General features: G+C 37.6%; 1 protein-coding gene across 4 annotated transcripts in view; it reads left to right on the top strand.

The window, feature by feature from the left end:
- The first annotated feature begins 1313 nt into the window (after positions 1–1313).
- Positions 1314–7756, top strand: part of pcdh11 (protocadherin 11) — a 252405-nt gene continuing 245962 nt past the window's right edge. For all 4 annotated transcript variants that reach the window (XM_064328154.1, XM_064328153.1, XM_064328156.1 and 1 more), the window contains exon 1: positions 1314–2083. The gene's annotated coding sequence lies outside the window, so the exon portion shown is untranslated. The remainder of the gene's footprint in view (positions 2084–7756) is intronic.

The raw sequence follows: 7756 nt of genomic DNA, 5'->3' as shown, positions 1-7756 counted from the left end.
GAGAGCTTCAAGAAACCATGTTGTCTGAGGATGTAAACAGGGCTTCGTGCATACGGTACAGTAAAATCATAGGTAGATGTTTAGGAATGTTGTTCACAAAATCACAAAACCAATGTGATACCTGATGTTCCAGTAGTGTAGTATTGAGCAGTTGAGTCACTGGCAGTGCGTGGGATGAACTGATAACCCTTGTGGAGGTTGTGACCTTTGAATGACCTCACCAATACACAATGCTATCTTACTGAAATCTCAACATTCCTGAGACTGGAAATCCTAAAATCTCTTAAAACAAAATTGAAGGATCAACAGCATAATACAAATTAAAACAAGTCAACTGCCACTGGACTATGACTTTAATTATTATTAGTATTATAATAATAATTATTGCTCTTCCTGGGCTTTTAAAATATCCTCCTCATCATTTACAGTTTAATAGTCTGAATTTTCATGGCCTTGTAGTTTTGGACTGACATGTCAGCTCTCTCTTTCCACCTTTATTTGATCTTAGTGTTGTCCACTTTTAGTTATGGAGGGCAATTACAGATGGCTATGCTAGATGATGGTTACTATTCGCGGAGAATAAAGCCCTGCCTAATAGACTACTTAATGGACATCTACTGAGAACCCATGGGACATGCTTAACCATGATTACATATGAACATATGAAACGTCGTGCGGATCTTTCTTTATCAACCAAACGTCTTCTTGTTTGGAAGGATAAAGGACTTTCTCACACAATCACTGATAGTCTGAATGTGCAGGGAGAGCAATTACTATTGATCCATTTGCATGGTGGTACAGATATTGTATGCCAGCATAAATTAACCTGAGTAAATATAAGAACCATGTAATTCCACTTTGAAAAAAGAAAGCATTCTTTATATGTAGAAAGCGGCAGGGGAAACATCACTACGCAATTCCGGAAGCACTCACATTAATATAAAACATGGGCTATTATATATATATATATATATATATATATATATATATATATATATATATATATATGTATGACTGTACACAGTTCTGTAACGCTTCTGGGATAGTACCTCTCAGTAAAAAATAAAAATAAAAAATGCAAATAAATAAATAAATCACCATTTATTTGCAAAGCGAACAGTGCCCCCTCTAACTCACAGGCGCCAGTTGCATCTCGCATACTACTCTCGCTGAGACTCAGCGCAACCGGCCTACCAACGGCTAGTGCGGCTTTAAGGAAAAACCCATCATTTGTATTCTGTCCTAGGCTCCTCCTTCCACAATGATGTCAATCGGAGGTGGAGTGGTAGGCAGTACTAAGGGGCTGAGTTCATTCGAACACAACTGAGAGAGCTAGAGATTTGCGCACAGCAACCTCATAACGCGTAATTCAACAACTTCTGAGAGTGATGCTGAACCAAGCCATACTCGCATCCTACTTTTTCGGGGAAGATATGCAGTAACTACAGCCCCCACACATTTGTTTTTTTCTTTCAGAATAACTCTGGGCTGTGTCTGCCTTACAAATTGTTAACGATAATAATACCAATAAACGGCGGCAGTTATTAGCAGCGATTTCAGACCGTAACATTCTTTCCTACATGAGTCGTGGATCTAATACAAGTGTGTTCTAGTAAGAGAGCTGGCAAATGTGCAGATCGATGAAAGGGACTCTGTATGACAGATTTCACAATTTTGAACTCCTAACAAGAATATACAGTTGAAATCCCTCATATTGCGAAAGAGACGACTTGGACCATCGGTGTCATCATTCCGTTGGAATTGCACAGCAGCTTGCCCAAGATATCTGAAGAGGAATTATTCTGTTTCTCAAAAATATAACAAAGTAACTGAATAACAATGTGTTTTTTTAAACGGTTCGGACCACAGACTGCACAAAGCAAGGATAATTTCCAGTAGTCGGATTTAATTTGATCAATACGTTATTATATTTCGGTTACCGGAGGAAATTTTTTTCTCACCCCCCCCCCCCCCCATTCCTTCCTTATCCGTTCGATTCATGGCACATCATCTTCTAAAGCACTGATGTCGCTACGTATCGGGATTTGCTAATAATTTCGCATTTTGCTTCAAGGAATTAAAGGTAAGGTGAATTCGTTTTTGTCATCAAACTGAAAAATAAGAGGCCATTTGACGACATTGCTACACATTTCAGAATGTATGTTTATAGAATGTGGTCGTAAAAACCACCGGTCAATGTGCGTGTGTATGTCAAATTTACTTTAAGATTCCGCTTATCAAAGTTAATGCGCCATTATACCATAACTTCCATGGTTGGAAATTGATTTTCATAAGCTTCGTGATCCACGTAAATGCAAGTAACACTTTTCAGAGGTTATCGACTTATAAGAACAATCAAGCAAAGAAAGTCGTGGTAGGAGTTACAAATGCATCATGTTGCAATGGAAAAAATAATTAAAACCATTATTTATCCTACACGTGATTGTAGGATATTCGGATAGCCTACATCGCAACGCTGCGATACAGGTTAATCGTAAGTGCCGTTTTAATTACTGTAATTAACCATGCATTATGGTATTTTAGGGAATTCATATTGCCAGTCTAAATCATTGCACTGCACTGCGTGTTACAGCCGACAACGCAACGGCGTTTCAGGTTCGAAGTAGAACGAGCACATAGCGACAACTGAAAAACCAGTTTTCGCTCCATAAATTTCAGAGTGTATTACACATGTGATTGTAGCCTACAAGTTGGTTCCGTAGTATCTGTTACAGAAGGCCAATTATAACATTTATCGTCCGGATAAGCGTATTAGCGCTACATTACGCAACAAATACAGACGCACATTCCCAGGTAATTCAAACATGTTGAAAATATATTGTATATTGTTTCCAGTATCCAAAAGCCTTTATTAACATAAAAAATACTGCACGGTCAAACAAGAATGCTTAATTTCTTTTGAACAGTTAGACAGTGCGAGGAAAGGCTATTGACCGGCACTCGCGAGGCAACTTTGGGAGAATAGGGAAGATGATTCCAGTGGTGCGATATTGTTCCTTTTTATGAAGTAGAAGGCGGATTAACGTGCCATTCCATATCATCTACATTCCTAAATTCAAGCAGCAGAAACAGGGAACCATCCACTTGACACGCATACCTAGGAGAGTATGTAGACCGGTGATAAGATGGGGAACAATGTCGGCAGCGTCTTAACACTGAGAACTGTAAGTGCGAATAACCGTGATGACTGATTGTTTTTGACAATTCAGATAGTGTTTCTGACAAAATGTAATTGGCATACTCGTTGGACTCTACTTCAGGGAGATGTACTGGCCTTTTGGCTGCTGAACATGTTTTTGAGCATTGCACGGCAGTGTTTAAGTTGCATGGCCATACTTGTACTAAGTAGGATATAAGGCAACACATATAGTAGGCTATCTACAAGTTAGCATTTTCAGTGCGGTATTTGTGAAGTGCTACGTGCTTGGAATGATGGCAAATCGGATCGGCTTAAATACATATGCAACTTGTTCCTGTTAATTGACCGACAGGTTGGGCAAGGGTTACGTTTTGGTATTGCTAAGAAAATAATTTTGAGCTTACAGCTCAGCTGCACGTGATCTACTTTTGCGTGTTTACTATGAACACAAATAGTGAAATGCACCTTTTTACCATAGCAACTTGCACAGTTGCCATATTTTAGCTCAGTTATTTTGAGAACAGTAAATTTCGGCCTATGAAGAAACTACTAAATTAGTCTTAACTTTGCTATTTTGCTTATCAGGGTTGATTATTTATTTATTTATTTATTTATTTATTTATTTATTTATTTATTTATTTATTCATTCATTAATTCATTAATTCATCATTCATTGCCTAGCCTAATATAATATAAGTACTTGCATTTAGTCTTTAAATAAGTGGATGAAAAAAAAAATCACATATAAAAAAAAATCACAAATAATTACTGGTCTTACAGCAAAGTGGAGTCTGATATTACCCCTATTTTTCTTTTATGTATTCTTAGCATACCCTGATGTTTTTCTTTGTACTCAGACAAAATTGATTGTATTTTATACATAATATATGAGGAACATTTTGCTAAACAACTTACATTACAGCTCCTGAATTCACTGAAATAGATAACCTTCTTTCAAGATATTTTTGCAGGGTCATTTTACACAAATGCCCATCAGGTCAGAAATCCCTGGGTATTAATGTAGCTAGTCAATTTGCAAAATATTCTGTTTCAGATTGCTGATACACTTCTACTTTTCAGTACGGATAATTAAATCCTTAACCGCTACAGTTGTAAAGAAGTAAATAATCTCATGACAATGTTACCTTTTGTCAATTAATCATATTTTCTGCCTCAGTTGAACATCTGAAGCCTGGATGTATTTCATGAGATTGTTCTGTGAAGTGACCTTTACCAGAAGCTTTAATCCGGAATTATATTTATTTGCTAAATGTATTCCAAAACCATGTGTACTTTCACAGTATGTTGATTTTAAATGATACTGTTCTGTGATCTTGACTGTTAATCTCAAAATCTTTGTTTCTAGAGATGATGCTTGTCATTAACTATAAACTGGTAACAAATTGGAGAGGAAAGGCTCCTGGTTGGAGCATTGATTTGCTGCAACTACTTTTCCACTTTTTGTATCTGTAATTTCAGCCGAATTTACGAAGGTACATTCACTTTGTTACATTGAATATAGAAATCAATTGGCCAAGTGGCGAAACACTAAAGTGGTATTATTTTAATTGTATTTTACTCATTGCAGTATAATTTTCTTCATATTCAAAACTTACCGTTTTTACATTGCCCTGAAACACATCCCATGTAAATGACCAGGATTTGAGCAGCGAACATCATGGTCATCTTGGGTTGGTTTTCTTCAAGTATATAAGGAAGGGCTATTCTGCATAGCAAGTATGAAGTAAACTGTGAATTAACACTGTACAAAAATAGAGAATATTGACAACTGGTTATTCCTGGAATATGAAGTATACATTTCAGTTTAAATGGCTTAGTGTGTGGTGCAGATAGCAAGAGTTCTGGAATAAAAAAAATTAAAAGAACATTCGCTTGAATTTAACCCAGCACTAAAATTCACAGTACTTGGATGTGTTTAGTCGATAAATGGATATATGTGGATATGGACAAATTGATACGTTTCATGACCATGAAGTCATAGTTCAGTTCATGCATTTAGTTATTTTATTGTGATTGATCAAGGGTACTGAGGTGTAAAAGACTATGCAATTGTAGTCCCTTGAATGGCAATGCATGACATTTACCAATTTGCATGTACAAATTTGAATACAGACATTATTTGCAAAATGGCATCTCAAGCAAGTCATCCAAGTTTAAAAAACATATTATTTGACTCTCATTTCGTTGTTGCATCGTTTGGTGATGTACTGTACAGTCGAAGGTATACACTGCTGATTTCATGGTTTAAAAAAAGAGTTCAGTATGTTTGGGTTTCTGCATAAATGTCTATTTTGATTTTATGTTGATACATCATTTTCATTGTAAGTACGTCCATTGTGATTGCAGTACAATTTGAGTTAATAATGGCCATTTGAGGCATCTGGTGTTCAGTGTCGCTCAGATATGATGGTAAAGGCAATCTCTATTACTGTAATTTAGTGAGTAGGAGAGAATCTTAATTTTATGAAGCCACTGACTGATATGTCAGTATTTAATGTTCTTGATAAGGTATGGTTTCTGAGCCTGTTGACTTCTGTAATTCCTTGGATTTTACGCATTCAGCCCTTGAGATTTCCTGTCAAAATTACCACTTTTAGACTGCCCTCTAGGGGTAGTATGAATATTGTTGCTACCATTTGGGCGCAGGTCTCTCAAATGAAGGTTGTAGGAGTTATGTGTGTAAAAATGTAACGGCAAATTATTGTATTTGCATGTTTCAAATACATAACGTCTGTCAAAGAGGTAATATAGATTTTAAATTTGAAAGATTTTTTTTATTTTTATCATTGTATTCAGTTGCAGCCCACAGTTGTGTGCCCTGTAACTGGAAGCTGCACCAGTCTTTTGAAGTGATTTCCAGTTGGCTTATATATTTATGAAAGGTCAACACTATTCGTTCTCTATAAACAAATGTGTCTGAGGTAGAATAAGTATGACACATATGACAAAAATCCTAATTTCCTGTGTACTAAAAAGTACTGGCAATGCCACATTGCTGTTCAGCATATTTAGTATCAGTCCTGTTTTGTAAACATAATGAATGCAGTTATGTATAACTGAGGCAACCTTTGGGAAGGGGGGGGGGGGGGGGGGGGGGGGGGAGAGTTGTTAATCAATTAGCTTTTGGCCGCTAAACAAATGAATCAGTGTTTCTTTTTTTTCTGAATATTATTCTTGTTGTTGAAAATTAAAACTAATTAAAATGTATCCCACTCATATTGAAAGCAAAGAAAAATTGAGTGCTCTCAGGACAGGTGGGACCATTGCTGTTGGAAAGTATTCTGGTCTACGCTTCTCAGGCAGATCCCATCGCTGTCTGCCGCAACATTGGTGGCAGCCAGTTTAAAGACCGTGGTCAGTATTACAGAGCTAAGGCAGAACCAGGAATTATTCTTTCCTGACAGCTTGATAAGGCATCTGCAAGGTCATAGATCTGGAAAAAGGATTTAATGGATCACTGTGGTAGGCCTGTCTCTCAGACTGCTTGGAAACACGAGAGTCATCCTCATTGTCAGCCATCGACTCTGAGAAACCCTGCCTTCAGCTGCCTCAATAAAGCAAACCCCCAGTATCTTGCAATTCACATCTGCGTCACATTTCATGTTCTGTGCTCACTAATTGCCTTGTCAGTTTGTGAATCTCTATAAGCAGATTATACCTTACCTCAGACTGACACAGTGCTGTTTGAAGATTTTTCAGCTCATGATAGCCAAACAAACTAAACTGTATGCAGATGCTCCATTTGCAATTAATGTGGATTACTTCATTGTGAGGCCATCATTTTAAAAGAACCCCCCAAAAAGGGCAGGAGTCCTTTTTCTGTGCGTATCATATGTTGGACAAGGCAAATGGGGAAATAGATAAAATTAGCATAATTCATATTTGTCTGAATATACTATGTATCTACCCGCTGGAAAAGAAAAAAAAGTGTACAACATGAGTTGTCATGCACATGAAAACTACTGCAATGCCCATGAAAAGCAAAGCCAGCTCATGCCCACATTCTATCAGAAAAACACGGAAAAATACATTTGCACGCAACTTTAAAATGTGAAGGATAAATACATAGTTTGGCAGAAAAAAGGTTTGGGGCTCCCAAATGTTAAGCTCAGGAGAGTGAAAGGGCGTGCGGTGAGATTAAAGCAAAGCGACACCTTGTTAGCTGCGAAAGGCTGCAACAGGACACACGAGTAGTATGAGAAATTGTTTCTTGGGGCCTCGACGGTGATGCGTCAAGTTAATTCTTTCGCCCTAGGTACATCCTTGCACCCCACGGTCTTGAATAAAATCCTGAACATGCCATTGCCAACTGGGGCCAAGAGTCCTGCCGGGAAATGAACAATCAGCCAGTGTTATCCAGAAAGGGTTTCCATCAGCAGAGAATTTTCTGTCTCACCAACTCACCTCTGACTTCTATAAAATGTCACAAAAATTTCCCTGGAGAGAAACTCCCCAAAAGAAGATCCCCCCCCCCAAATGTGAGTTCAGTACATTTGGTGTTTATTTATGCTGAAAATTTGCGAGATCGTAATACTGCACCCCGCTTGTGCATTTGAGCGTGTAGATTTAAAGACA

Source organism: Anguilla rostrata, chromosome 3 (assembly GCF_018555375.3).
Source record: "Anguilla rostrata isolate EN2019 chromosome 3, ASM1855537v3, whole genome shotgun sequence".
In the NCBI taxonomy this organism is placed as follows: domain Eukaryota; kingdom Metazoa; phylum Chordata; class Actinopteri; order Anguilliformes; family Anguillidae; genus Anguilla; species Anguilla rostrata.
The sequence above is the reverse complement of the archived record's forward strand: the minus strand, read 5'-3'. Positions and strand labels throughout refer to the sequence as shown.